Source organism: Phocoena sinus, chromosome 6 (genome assembly GCF_008692025.1).
Source record: "Phocoena sinus isolate mPhoSin1 chromosome 6, mPhoSin1.pri, whole genome shotgun sequence".
In the NCBI taxonomy this organism is placed as follows: domain Eukaryota; kingdom Metazoa; phylum Chordata; class Mammalia; order Artiodactyla; family Phocoenidae; genus Phocoena; species Phocoena sinus.
The window spans coordinates 47,590,966-47,606,424 of record NC_045768.1 but is presented as its reverse complement, the minus strand read 5'-3'; the positions used below and the strand labels follow the sequence as shown (position 1 = coordinate 47,606,424).

Sequence of the window (15,459 nt, the reverse complement as noted above, 5' to 3'; positions counted from 1 at the left end):
CATGGATCTCTCGACCCATAAGCAGGGATGCCTCATGTGGCAAGCCAGAGCAGAACCGTCTAAATTATGCGTCCCAGGTCAGGGCCCCTCTTGCTTGGGTCTAAGAGTGATACTTATGTGTCCTGGTGTCTACTCCAATTTACTAATCATGCAAAATGCACAGAATGTTCTCTTTGAACCAGCCTTGGAGGCAGGAACTGATGTGCCACCACCCAAAATGTGCAACCATGCATGTGTTATCCTGCTGTTTCGGGTGGACTAAATAAATAAACCCAGTTCCCAGCATTCTGTGTGGTCAGACATCACCTAATAAAAATGTGCTTTTTAATTGTCATTTTTATTGTTTGACTTTTGCTGGTGGAGGGTTTAAACTCAGAAACCACTAGGTCTTAATTTGTTTTCATCCATCATGGCTGGCTTCCTTTCTCCTGTCTCATTTTGAAACTTTTGGACCAGCTTCACCATTGGGTTAATGTAAAATTAATCGCACATTTCTCTGTTTGCTTTGGTAATGTGTAGCTTATTGTTTTAGACACTGTCAGGTGGTAATTATGTAAAAACACACTAAGAAATACTGGTACATTTCTATTCTCCCCGACTATTTTTTAAGCTGTTTAGAACGGGGCCCAGAACCAAGATACCGATTCCCTTCAGCCCTCGGGCAGCTGGTGAGGCCTGGTGGCTAGAGGCTGGCCTAGCCTTTGACTGCTGATTCCATTTTCTAGAAGCCTCATTCATTTACCCCAATGTGTCATCAATATCTTACCATTTTCTAAATATGCCTTGAAGTTAAAGAGGTTTGGTAGCTTTACAAAAGTTGTTTCACTTTGAATGTATCTGCGGATACATGTATTCAGGGTCACTCTAAGTTACTAATCTAAATAATACTGGTATTTCCTCCAATTTAGCAGTTTACTCACCTTAATCTTCTGAAATGCTTTTCCTTCCTCCTCCTCTTAATTTCTCCCAGTCCCACTAATTCCTCAATGTCTTCCTAAGTTATTCAATCATCAAACAATTACCAAGCTCATAGTTCCAGCTTCTCCATGAAGCCTTCCTTGACCACACTGGTCGGCCACAAACTCTCCCTCTCCCTCTTTGAGACTCATAATGTATATTATCTCCACTATTTATTTACACACAGCACCTTGTTATTTCAGTTCTGCTTTTACATACATAGATCCAGTCTTCCCAATGAGATTATAGATCCCTGAAAGAAAATACTAAAGTTTTGTATTTCTCACTCCACCTACTGAAGTGTATTTAGCATCTATATAAAATCTGTTGACTAACTGATCATGACTACATTAATAATAAATATCACTTACTGAGCACAGTGCTTAGAGCAGAGTCTGTGAAGAGTCCAAACGAACTGGACTGAATCCTTATTAACTGTGCCACCTCAGGCTACTGACAACTGTTTCCTCATCTGTAAAATCAAGATCAGAAGGGGACTTCCCTCATGGGATTGTTTGAGAATGAAATGTCATAATACCTGAAAGCAGTACCTAGAAGAATTAGTATTCAGGGAACATTAGATGGCAATGATAAGAATCATAATGTTCGAGGCATGGGGATGAATTCTTTACATGTCTTACCAATTTAATTCTTACTATAATCCTATGAAGTAAGAACTGTTACTATACCTATTTTACAGATAGGAAAACCGAGGCTTAAGGAACATAAGTTTCTAGCCCAAGGTCACAGAAGAGGATTTGAAGTCCAGGCAATCTGACTGCAGAGCCCACCTTCTTAATCACTATAGGATGCCAATGGCAAAGACAGCAGAATCAGAAACTAATGGCATTGCCCCCTTTAAGCCATTTGCTGAATAAACATGTTGGGAAAGTGCAAGAGTACATGTAAAGCAGTCCTGTGCCCTAAACTGGAATTGGGATTCAGATTTGTCTGAGCCTATGAACAACCTGGTAGGGAGGGTCGCCAGAAGTCAATGTCAATGAGGTTTTTGGCTGAACCCGGAGTGGGAGGGGTGGCGTGACTTGGTGCCTGATGTTGAGAGACTAGGGAAGGGAACAGAGCATGGCATTTGATTCCATACTGTCTGAAGCCTCCTGGGCAAGAGGCTGCAGACAGATGATGAAACAGATGTTTTCACAAGGGAAGCTGAGACACAGAGGTATAAGCAACCTGGCTGCAGGCCTGGTGACATGCCGTGATGCAGAGCAGGGTGAGTGGTGTTCTCCCCACAGTTAGGGCCGGGCTGTGCTGCAGTGCAGGCTGCAAAGGGGGCTGTGCTGCCTGGGCATCCTCAGCACCAGGCAGGGCACCTTGGGGGCAGACATCTTGTCCTCACTGAGGGCTCAGGCAGGAGCAGTGGTGGAGAGGTTCCTCAAAGTGGCTTCCTGGGCAGAGCAAGAGTGGAAGAACTGGAAAGCCATGAACACCTATAAGGCACCTTCTGGGATTTATATTGAGCTACACTCCAGCATTACGTAGATGAATGCAACACAGTAAAATCCAAGTTACTACTTCTTATGGGCTGAATTGTATCCCCGTAGATGTGTATGTTGAAGTCCAACTCCCAGGACCTCAAAATTTGGAGATAAGACCTTTAAAAGAGGTGATTAAGTTAAAATGAACCTGTTAGGGTGGAACATAATCCAACATGACTGGTGACCTTACAAGAAGAGGAAGAGAGGCCAGGGGTGCACTTGCATAAAGAGGCAACCACATGAAGAGGCAGCAAGAAGATGGCCATCCACAAGCCAGGGCCTCCTCAGAGAGGCCCTGAGGAAATCAACCCTGCCAGCACCTTGATCTTGGATTTCCAGCTTCCAGAACTTTGAGAAAATAAATGTCCACTGTTTAAGCTACCCAGTCTGTGGTACTTTGTTAAGGCAGCCCAAGCAAACTCATACACAATCCCTAAGATGATCAGTTTCATGCCCTCAGGCTGGCAAGACTTGGGGCAACTTGAAGTAGACCCACATTTAACTCTCACCATATGTGAGGCAGGCAGTATCACTCATTTTTACAGAGTAGGAAACCAAGGTTCAGAAAAGGTAAATAGCCTGCCCAGGGTCACAGAGCTCCTAAGTGATGGAGGCTGGATTCAAATCCAGGTCTTTGTGACTCCCCAGTTCGTACTCTATGTGACACTGCTCTCAACCGTGATGTGTTTTACGCACATACTAATCACTAAGTGATGAGCAGGACAGGCACATCTCCTACTGCCCTGATGATGCAAAGAAAACTGGTTCTTCATTTATGAATTCACTGCAATTGACTGTGTGGTAACATAAAATCCAGAAAGATCTGCTAGCAAAGGAATATTTGATTTTTCAAAAACACTAAAAAGAAAAAAAATCCTAAGTAATTGCTGCTCCCTGCCATAAAATGATTCTACTAAAATGATGTCGAGTGGAGCCTGAGGGGGTAACTAGATCCACAGGCCTATCCCCAAGTACGTGTGTATTGGGCAACCAGGGGAAATAAAGGAAATGGGACGGGGAGGAGAGAAGATAGGGATTTCCCTCCATTTCTCAAAGACTATGTTCTCATCGTTGTACCCCTAGGGCCTTACGGGGCTTGGAATACACGACTTTCAATGTATGCTTGCTGATTGACTGAACAAGTGAGCAAATGAGCAAACATTCGAGTTCATGAATGAACTCGACCCCTTAATAAGAAGAGAAAAATCCTTAGGCCTTTTCAATGACCTAAATTTGTCAAAGTATTTTGGGCTTTTCCTAATTTACTTTCTGTTTCACTTAATCAAATAAGATGTCACTTAAAAGGGAAGTAAAGATTAGACAGAAGAATTAAGCCATAGACCAAAGAAGGGCAAAAAAGGGGCTCCTGCCTGCATATTTGAATAGTATAAATGAAAATGTGTCTCCTTGTCACCCTTTACAGTCATCTTAGAAATCAGCTTCACCCCACTGTCTCAATGGGTAAGCTCGGATATATTTGTTTCAGGTGGATGTTTTTGGCCTGTGTATGGTGAACTACAGTCAGAGATGCTGACAGCTCAGAAAATGGAATACAATGGTAAATATAGGCCACAGTCATCCAAATCTTGTGAGCCGCATAGAATTTCTTCAGGCTGATGATTTTTAAGAGCTGTCTTCAGAGCTTGCTGTTATTATAATTGTTATTAAAAATAATTATCTAATAGGCAGAGCACAGAGGACTTTTAGGGCAGTGAAACTATTCTGTATGATACTATAGTGGTGGGTACATGTCATTATACATTTGTCCAAACTCACAGAATGTACAACACCAAGAGTGAACCCTAATATAAACTCTGAACTCTAGGATAATGACATGTCAATGTGGATTCATCAGATATTACAAATGTACCACTCTGGCGGGTGACGCTGATAATGAGGGGGGTCTGTGCATGTATGGGGGCAGAGGGTATATGGAAAATCTCTGTACCTTCCTCTCAGTTTTTCTGTGAACCTAAAACTGCTCAAAAACACTAAGTCTATTAAAAAAATTATCTGCTAAAATAATAAATAATATAAAAGATATCCCCTCTTCCACACGCTAATCAAAAAAAAGTGGCTAGAAAGCTTATGAATGGGAAAACAAAGCGAGATGTCCTTAAAGTTTTTAGGTACTATTCTAAAACCAACACTTTACTTTAGTGTACTTTCCTGTGTACTCTATTCAGATTTTGATAACATCTGAATGTTATCAACATTTGCAGGACAAAAGAAGTGTTTTTTCACCCTACCTTGGCATATTACAATTATTAGTGCAGTAGCTAAAATAATCTTGTTTTTATCTTAGATGTTATTTATCTATTAGTATGAAGAATGTAATACATTAGGGTGAGTTACTTTGTGTTGCTACCTGCCCAACGTTCATTGGGGACAGAGATGCTTCTAGCAACTCAAAAAGTTTAAATAGTTTTTCCTCTTTTTTCAGTAAAATCATCAAGTTATTATTAATTTTTAACTCTATCTGGGAAAATTTTAATGAGCTTTCAATTACAATGTTTCTATTTAACTTGCAAATGGATGATACCTCCATCCTACTATCTGCTATTATTATAAACACAGCTTTGAGTCTGAACAATCCAATGCTGATTAGAGGTTTTCAGCATTAAGCCTTGGCCTCATTTCTAAAGTTTAACAAATAACACAATACATAATTCTCTGGCATGTCCAGTCCTTTTGTGTCAGGCAGTTGAAGCTCTCTCTACTCACATGACAAGCAAACAGAAAGCATACTATAATCAACTGAGCAGCCTATGATCAACTTTGCTCAGAGCTGTCCCTAAACTCCCTGTAAGTCCGTGGTGGTTCTCAGACAAAAATATGGCAAGGCATTTTTCTCTAATGAAGAGAAAATCTCTGATTAAGAGCATCTGATGTTTCTTATTTTTTAAGCGATTATGAATTGAATTAGCACAAGGCCTAGCCACAACTGTCTCTCCTGTATTATTTTCACTCACTTCTGCTACACAAAGCCAATCATTTGTGAGGTGCTGGCCTTTATAATGTGACCATTATAATACATAATGGGACCATTATGTTAATTAATTAATTGAGCAATAATGCAGACAGCCCATTCCCATTATCCTGAAATAGGACACATTCCAGCCACGTCCGTGAAATCAGTAGATGCAGCAGTTATTTCCATGTTTCTTGCATGTCTGCAGATAGTCAACCAAACATTAATAATGCACTTGAAAATATGAAGTCACAGCTGGTAGCTAACAGCTCTGAACTCAGGGCATCTTCACAAGCTTGGTTACTTTCTCTCTTCATTGACAGCACATGTTTAAGTTGCAAATAGTAGCAACTGAGCAGCATCTCAGCTGCCTTCCCATGACAGACATTTTCAACCATTTGGTGCCCCCATACATGCAAAGATCTAAGTAAGTTAACAGTATGCAAAGCTTTTAGACCACTCTAGTGACAGGACTATCACTCTGTCTGACTCCAGAATCAACTCCAAACCACTTTGCTCTAACGTCAGTAATTTCTTCCTTATCCCAAGCAAGGTTATCTTATGGCTAACATGTTCCCCCCTCTGGGAAAATGTTCTTATTAGATGGATGAATAAGGTGGCTAAGAATGAAGAAGCTTACTCCTCAAGGAGAATCTGTCCAGGAGAGTCACTCTGACCCCCCAAAAGCCCTGGGGGGGGGGTAATATGTCTAGAGCATAACTAGATTAATTGAATTTCAAAATCTTAAATAATTTCTGGTGGTATGGATGCTGTGTGCCATGCCACAGATCCCCCTTCTAGGACTGAAGGATTTATTCCTCTAGCTGTTTCTGGGAAGGATGTCAACTGACTGTCCTCAGGGCTGTTCCACCCAACGTCACATCCCTTCCTGGGGCAGCCAGCATCCAATGATTGGTCCATGCTTCCTCCTCTCAAATAAGAACAACTCTGAAAAGCCATCCTGGATTCAGTGCTCCCTGTGGGGTCCCCTAGACCTTGATTTAGATGACATGACAACACTAATGATTTCCCTTCCTAATCCCACTTCCTTCCCGTTCCCTTCCTTCCACAAGTTTTGAACCTTAAAGCACTCCCTAATAAACAATTTGCATACTAATTTCCACCTCAGAGTCCACTTCCTGGAGAACCAACATGCAATATCTGGCTTTCCCGTTTCCTTACCTTATACGACATACTATCACTTTCTTGCAGTTGTAATTAGCCAGTGGAGGATGTGTTAATCATATATATGTATGATTTCCACATGGGATTTCTGAGGGATTAGATCCTGCCTATTTTACACCACTTACACTACTCTATACTCGCTGAGAATCAAATACAGTTACAATTTAATGAAGATTCACTGAACAGAAGAAGCTCCAGGGTAGGGTGGGGTGGTAAGTATTACTACTCACAATAAGTGGTAAATATCCTATTTGGGGCTAACTAGTAACTTCAGGGGACTGCAAGTGAGTTAAATTCATTTGGGGCTAGCATTATGCACAGGCAGCTACATTAAACACTGGAAAGTGCCTGCATATTGTTTCCCTTTGGGTACGTTTGGGGTTGGGGAAACTGACTTTTTGCAAAGCAGTAAAGTGAATAGTTTGTTGATTTTTAAAATTCCTTATTTCAAGAAATTTTTGGAAAATGTCTTCCCATTATCTGTTTTTCACTCTGCACACAGAATTTTATATGTTAGCCTTTTGGATTTGTTTAGTTGATCCAAAGTTAGAATTAGTTAAGAAAATTATTACTAGTAAGTAATGTTATTGTCAAACAAATAGACTTAGGAATAATGTAAGCCATAATTAGTTGGTGTCATCTTACCCCTTAAGATCCAGGGGGCATAGGCTCAACCCTTTATCCCATATGGAAAGTCCAAGGCATCCCTCAACAATTCTATGAATTTCTGGAGGGCTTATATTCTCAGTGTCAGCTCTGACTCCAAGTTCCTATTCTGTTGAATTTGCTGAGTTTGGAATTGATCTTTTCATCATCTCTTGTTTTCCTTATTTCGTACCATGTCAATACAATGTAGAACCCAGTCTTTCTTCCTCCCTCCCTCTCTCTCACACACATACAGTCCACACAAGGCATTCTTGTATGTAGCCAACTTTACTAGAGTTTTGAAAAGATGAAAGTTACTTTACGAAGATTACAAAAACATGCATATATTTGTCATCCTTGCTTTTTAAAAACGTCTTCCATCCTTTTCTACAATTGGCACTCCAGCCTCCCTCTCTTCATTCCTCCCTCCCTGTGTGCGCACTCTCTTTTAAAAGAAGGAAAAAAATCCCCTCATTCTGTTATAGAGAATAATTCAGCCCTAACAGACACATATTAGGTCATTTTGACTGCAAGTGACAGAAAACCCAATTCAGACTGGTTTATGCAAGAGAATCTGTTGAGTCTTCTAATAAAAGTTCAGGACTAGATCTTGTTTCAGGTATGGTTGGATATGGGGACTCTGCCCTGCTTGCAGATCAGCGTTCCTTCTTTCAGTCCGTCGGCTCCATTATCCCTAGTACTGACTCTCTCTCAGATATCTTTTGCGCATTGTTGCAAGATTACTGTACTAACTTTTCACATCTTTCAGCATTCAACACCAACTTAAAACATGGGCCTGCCTCAATCCCAGAAGTCTCAGCAGTCTCACTGCATTGCACTGGCGCGAGTGAATCACGTGCCGATCCCTCAGCCTATCATTGTGGGTAGGGGCATGCAGTGCTCCAGGGGTAGGATTAGTCTTGATTCAAACCACGTGGAAAGGGAATTCCCTGGCGGTCCAATGGTTAGGACTACTGTCACTGCTGAGGGTCCGGCTTCGATCCCTGATTGGGGGGAACTAAGATCCCACAAGCCCCACAGCTCAGCCAAAAAAAAAGAAAGAAATGTCCAAACCACATGGAAGGAGTGACTGGCTCCTCAGAAGGAAACCAGTTACGAGAGACACGGAAGGGTGAAACATCACAGAGCAACAGCCGGAAACATCAAGATCCCGTAAACGCCTGACGCACCCACACAGTCAGCTTAGGCATCCCTCTGAATACCTAAGGACTCCCTGCAGTTTTAAAATAATTACCTGCTCAGTTAAGTCTGTAGACAAAGGCCATCTTTCTACTCACTGATAGTTTAGAGAAGGAGAGTTCATTTTTACAGATACTCTAAAAAGGCCTGCAGGCGCCAGAAATGTTCCATGTCTTGATGGTAGTAATGTACATGGGTGTATACAAATGTAAAACTTCATCAAGAAGTACACTCAAGGTTTGTGCATTTTACCATATACGTGTTATTGCACTTCAGTTAATTTTATTTTCTAATTTTCTGCAAGATGACCAACAAATGTCCAGTGTGATTTGGAGTGCAATCAAGCCTCTTATCTTCGGTCTGCCTTTATACTAAGCCTTATTCACCCAAGGTGAAGACATAGCTTAGCTGAGGTCACCAGGATAGGAAATCCAATATGGGTTTGGGCTTAAGTCTTAGTTGGTATTAATACAGTTGTGTTTGTCTGAAGTCTTCTTTTGGGACATATATATCCCTCAGAAACTTAATATATTTACATAAACATTTAGAGGCTGAAGATAACCTGAAAGATAATGTCTATAATTAAGGCTTCTAAATATTTTCCTAAATTATTCAGGTTAACATATTTAAGGCAGAAAAATAGTTTGCCTTCTATCAGAAATAGAGTTAATCAAAGTCATTAGTCCTTAGTGAAACAACCTCATCAGATTTTCCCTCAGAGCAGATTATAATGGACTTTGAATCCTGTACTACCTATATGACTTTGGGCAAGTCACTTGCTTGTGCCTGAGCTTCAGTTCCACACCTGTAAAATAATAAGTGAGGTTCCCCTCTTCCAAGGCTGCCCTGAGAAACAGAGATGGCATGCACAAAAGGTCCTTGTGAAATGGTTAAGTCTTATTATTATTCTGATCCCCCCCTACCAACTGTTTTTGATAGGATTAATCACATTTTTTTCAGTGCCTCTTTTGAACTTATCTTCTTCGAATGGATTTTTCCTTCATAATTACTTCTAAGTTTAAGTGATTCAAGGGGTTGGTCCAGCAACCCCTTCCATTTCCAATACATTAGAACACCTTGCTTGAATTTCATCTTACATTTTTCAGATGCTGTATCTATATGGTTTCTTATCTTTCTAGATCTTTTGCAGTTCAATCTTCTAATTCATTCTGCTTACAATATTATTCCTCTTTGAAATTTCATTGTCAACTGTGGCCAACCTGAGTAAGGACAGTTCTTGATTTCTCTTCATCTGTTTCAATCATTGTATACTTCTCTGACTGTACAAGTACGATGAATAAGGAATAATTGTTGGTACAGAGAAAGTGGCAATTTTCTTTTTGAAAGGTGGGATTATTCTTACATAAGGAAAAGCTTACTGTTTTTCATAAGCTTCTGCAGAGAATTATGAGAAAGGAGATTTAATGAGAGTTGTAAGAACATTTTACAGATTAGTTCACTACCTCAGGTCTATGTACAGAGTGTCTAGCAAGTAGAAAGCATAATTTTAGGTACTTAACTTATACTTTTATCTAATTTAATCCTTCTACAAGTTTGCTATTGTTTTCTTCCTTTTACGCGTGTGTTAACTTGTCCAAGGTCACATGGTAAGTTACATGGAAGAGACATATTTGGATAGAGATAAATCTAATGCTTGTGCTTTTTCCAAAAGATATTCTTCAGAGGCCCTTATCTGGTAGAGTTCAGTGGATCTCCAACCAGGTAAAGATAAGACATAAGCTTTGGTAACAGAATACTGACTTGCTAGCCACATGGTTTCTGTACAGGATTCATATATTTCCTTTTAACTAGGGTGTAAGTCAGGAAGGAAGGAACAAAGGAAGAAAAACGGTCACTTTACTTCTACTGAGGACTGCTCAATAATAACAATAATTTATAAAATGCCAGTCTTAGATTGCTTCAATAGGAACTTCTATTACTTATAAAGAAGGTATCCTAGAAAGTGGGTTATTCAGGGTAAGGATGGATCACCAAGCAATTAATAGAATTAGCCTTAATGAAAATTACAGTGTCTAAGATCCAAGACCAATAATTGCCACCTTCCAGGACAGTAAAACCTGGACTCAAAAGCCTTCTGGGAAACTGTAATTTTATAATGTAATTACTTCTTTTAATATTAAAGTGTAAAATTGAAAAATTTGAGAAGACCATCTCAGTATGTCCTCATGGGGGCACATCTGTATTATAAGTTTGCAAACCCAAATGGCTAGAATGATACAGTTATCAACATTTAAACATGCTAACATGCACATGACTAATATTATTGACATGTTGAGCTATATTCAGGTATTTGTTTATTAAATTAGCATATTGCTAGGAAAAATGTATAATTAAAAGTAGATACTAGTGCCTTCCCCTTCCATCCTTCGTCATTCTTTTGGAAAAGCAGACATTGTCAGTCACTATAAAGTCAAAGATGATCCTTATCCTAGACTCAGAGGCCCGGAAAGTATTACTGGGTCAGGGAGTTACTCAGATTTACAGTCCAAACAAGTTCCTACTCTGAGTGGCTGTGTGCATCACAGCTTTCACATCCCTGCTGTTGAACCATAGCAGCTACTACTGCATTTCTGGGACTTTCTTTTGTTGTTGTTACTGCTTCTCATCTATGGTTCTCCAGATCCATTGCTCAAGATTAACCAAACATAACACACAAAGATCCATGTTCAGCCTTGAAATATAAAAGCATTATGTCCAAATGTTAAAAACAAGGTCAGCAATAAATCATGTTGGAAAGAAGCAGAATGTCATAAACACAAGACAAGAGATTATAAATCATAATTCACAACACAGGGCTCCACCATCCTAAGAAGTTCGGAAGAAAAAGGACAAAACGTTCAGAGGGTTCAGAGGGAAAGGCAAAGGGGAAAGGTCACAAGCCCAGACAGACTAACTAGGTGTCATAGTAACGTTGGTTTGCTTGTTTATTGTTTTTCATCCTGGTGAATGCAGTGCTGATAATACTAAACTTTTTGTTTGTTTGTTTGGCTGGTTTTCAAAGGTCACTCTAGGAAGTGCGATATCAGTTACTTAGAGGACCCTAAATTTCATGTGCTCAGTTAAAGATGTTCCTAACATCTTAAGGGCAAAACACTGAAAATCTTATAGTAGAAACAGTAAACTTACATTGAGTTCTTCTGGTATCCCTTGGGAATGTGGCATCATCCCGACTTCTTTCAATACATGGTAGCAAATCACTGACACAAAGAGAAGAATGATTCACTATAAGTTAGAGAGAAGCCACAACCACAAATCTAAACGTCATCTTTCTAGGTCAACTACAAAGCTAATAATGGTATAAAACTACTAATGACTGTACATCATATTTTCCTTGTGATGAAACGTAATTACAATATGTTAATATTTACAAATCACATTGAGGCTCACAGATGAAGTGATAAGTACATAAATATTACATAAATAAGCGATTACACAAGCAAGTTATGCCTCTGAAATTGTGTACTGTAAATCTGAAAACACTAATTGCTTTACAGGACCCAGGCCCATAGACAACATGGGAAGCGATGCTGTTTAGAATGAAATCAACTCCTCTCTACCAAAGAAGAAAATAAGGTTCCAATCTACCTAATTTTTTATATACCACTGGAGAGATTCTGAACACACAGTATCAGTTCAGGATAGTTGATTTGAGAACATGTATAAGTAAATGGCCTGATCTTTTTCTATTATGTGTTCATGTGCAGGCAGTGCCTAAAAATAACTTTTAAATATTTAAAAATATTTGATGGCCAGTATAGTGATAGGGAAATATATGTGGGGGTAACTCATTCTTTGACTCATATTCAGGTGAGATGTAAATATAAAGTACTGCAAATATCCAAATGTGATTATGGAAAACTTGATTTTCATGAATTTTCTTTTTTTAAGTATAGTATTTTAATCTTTTATAAATAGGAAGGAAAATGGGGAGAAATGGGGAGCAGGAAATCACATTTCTAGTTAATTTTTTTTTTTTTTTTTTTTTTTTGCGATACATGGGCCCCTCACTGCTGTGGCCTCTCCCATAGCAGAGCACAGGCTCCGGATGCGCAGGCTCAGCGGCCATGGCTCATGGGCCCAGCCGCTCCGCGGCATGTGGGATCCTCCTGGACCGGGGCACGAACCCGTGTCCCCTGCATTGGCAAGCGGACTCCCAACCACTGCGCCACCAGGGAAGCCCCCTAGTTAAATACTTTTAACTCACAGCTTTGGAAACTCAAGATTCCAGATCAGTTTGGAAGTTTAAAGAAAGCAAGAATCCAGTCTGCCATATTTTATACACAGCATCTGGGGATGTGATAAGCTTACTTTTCCCCCCATTCAACAATTCTCTACAGACTCAACTGTAACAATGAGGAGCAGAGAAAATTGTCTTTTTTCTCACTTGATTGCTTTAAAATGACTTATGGCAAAATACCTTAAAATTGCTCTAGAATCAAAGGGCTTTTCTTTGTAGTTCTTCACAAAAATAACTGCACAGGTATTAACTAACCCAAAAGAGCTTTGGTTTTGGGCCCAGATCACACACTAGGAAATTTAGCCCTATTTTACTGGCTTCTTTATTTTTTTATAACATCTTTATTGGAGTATAATTGCTTTACAATGGTGTGTTAGTTTCTGCTTTATAACAAAGTGAATCAGTTATACATATACATATGTCCTCATATCTCTTCCCTCTTTACTGGCTTCTTCCGTATTTTCTGAATTTCCTACAAGGGACATATAACACTTTTATAATCAGAAAAAAATCACATAAAGAAATTTAGTTCATATTCAAAACTTGCTCAAGGTCAAAAAAAATGAGAGGATAAGCTGGATATCATGTTGTAAGTTCTATAAGCTCCACCACCTTAGTCTGTGTATAGCCTTAACAATTATTTCTTATGTTTAGTAGCAAACATTTTGGATGATATAAACAAACACTATTACTTCTTCGCCCCTTACTGATGAGCACTGAAGCATGTGTGCACTTACATAATTTTCTTCAGCATGGAGGTTAAAAAATAAATTATCCAGCAGCTTTACAAACAATGTGAAGGCTGTGTTAATAAATCTGAAGCTCTGGACAGCATTAAGCCATCTGTGATTTTTGCTAGGGGGAGGCTGACAGGCCTATCAAAGAGAGCAAGGATGAACTTCTCAACTGAAAATTATTATTTTAGGGTGTGTAAGGCGAGGCAACACATTCTCATAAAAATTTGGAGAGACTGAAGCAGCAGGAAGCTGAAGATTTACCACCAGCTCTGATACTTACAAGCTCTGTGACCCTGGACCATTTACTTAACCTCTCTGAGCCTCTGTCTCCATTTATAAAATGATAATAATAGGACCTATTTGGAGTGTTATGAAAAGGATTAAACTAGTTAAAGTGCTTAGGACATCTACTAGGACATGGAAAGTGCTCAAATGTTAACTCTTATAGAAACCAGAACGGTCTTCTCCACTTACATAACAATGGTGTAAAAATGAAAAGCAGAGTTTGAACGTTTTAAAATATATTCATTACACAGTAGACTAGGCTGGACCACTAAGTTCCCTTACCTTCACGCTAACAGTACTATTTGGTATTCGAATCTTCAGCAGCCCCTAAAACGATGCCACCTGAGTAGTTGCTCATCCTAGAAGTGGCAAATGGAAATTCCCTGTGCGAAATTAGAGAAAGCCTATGCTTGCGTTTAAGGCTCTAGAAGGTTGTTTCTAGAGAGAAAATCATGTTCCATTGGAGGATAAGAATCTGCTTATAACATTAATGGTAAACCATTCCCAAATATTCACTTAGAGTGAGAGAATTGCTAATAACTTGCCCCATGTTGATTTTTCCTGACTGCCCCATACAACAGGTATTGTTTTAATCCCTGAAGAAAACTGAGGCTCAGGGAGGTTTTGCTCCCTGTTACACAACAAGTAAACGGCAGCCTGGGCACTCTGGTGTTTAACTGTAAGTGGGGACATCCATTTATTTGAGAAAAAACATGTTAGTCTCACCCTTTAAAAAAAAAAATGCTGGTGGTGCGGAGGACACCACTGAGAAAGAGAACAAGGAGGAAAAATTCAGTCAGCAGTTTCTTTCCCTAGAGGGCAGAGCCAACCACAATTGCCCCAGAAGCAAAGCCGGAGCTGGCAGACGCCAGGGTGAAAGGACAATCTTCCCGGGAATCTAAGGAGAAGGTGTGCCTTCAAAAGGTAGTCGCCGCGGTACTGCTCCCCTCCCCCACTACCCACTAACCTGTGTGTCGCTAGTTTGGGTTTGCCAGCCGTCGCCAGGGAGTGGAGCAAGGCTCTGTGCTATAAACAGGAGTGAGTGCCAGAGCCTCCGGCCAGCCTCTCCAAGGCCGGACTGCCAAGGAAACCTGGCGTTGTGACAGCAAGGGCAATGCCGCACGGCCAGTAGTCACCGAAGAGCTACTCTGGGGAGGACAACCACCCCGCCCCTCAAGGCTCACCTTGAGTGAGGTCTCTCCCATTAGCGAGTTGTGTAGGCTCTTAAAATTCCTCTAGCCTGAGTGTTTCAGGAACCGCCGAGAAGTCAAATTGTGTGTGCGCGCGCGCGTGCGCGCACCGGTGTGAGCGTGCCCGTGTGTGCGTCCACGTGGGCGCGCGCGCGCACAAATGCCCAAGGTGTTCTAGAGAAAAGGTCGAGCTCTTGACCCTCATGGGAAAAACCATATTCAGGAGAAGAACATACCCCTGTCTTCCAGAAAAGAACACCGAGCTCACCACTTTTATTTCTGGAGCAAATGAGCCCAGGCTCTCAGCCCAGTTACCTCTTACAAAACCCTAAGGCACTTAAGAGAGACCACAGGGGAAAAAAATAACTCAACCCCTTTTCTAATCTAAACCTAATCCTCCTTAAACCTCGCCTGACCCGGGCTACCAGGAATGCTGCCAGTGCCAAATGATATGATGTTTATTCAGCTTAGGTTTTAGCCTGCTGCTCCTGAGCCACAAAATCAAAGGGGAATGTTCCAGCCACCACCTGCTGAT

General features: G+C 40.4%; 1 long non-coding RNA gene across 2 annotated transcripts in view; it reads right to left on the bottom strand.

Moving 5' to 3' along the window:
• The window catches only part of LOC116756137, a 139,081-nt gene extending 124,036 nt beyond the window's left edge, over positions 1-15,045 (bottom strand). The window contains exons 1-2 of one of the 2 annotated variants that reach the window (XR_004350537.1): positions 14,919-15,045; positions 11,602-11,672 (exon numbers count right to left, since the gene is read on the bottom strand). This is a non-coding gene — a long non-coding RNA (uncharacterized LOC116756137). Of the gene's footprint in view, positions 1-11,601; positions 11,673-14,701; positions 14,882-14,918 lie in introns of those variants that run through there. The other variant, XR_004350538.1, reaches the window with a different exon arrangement.
• Between the last annotated feature and the right edge of the window lie 414 nt (positions 15,046-15,459).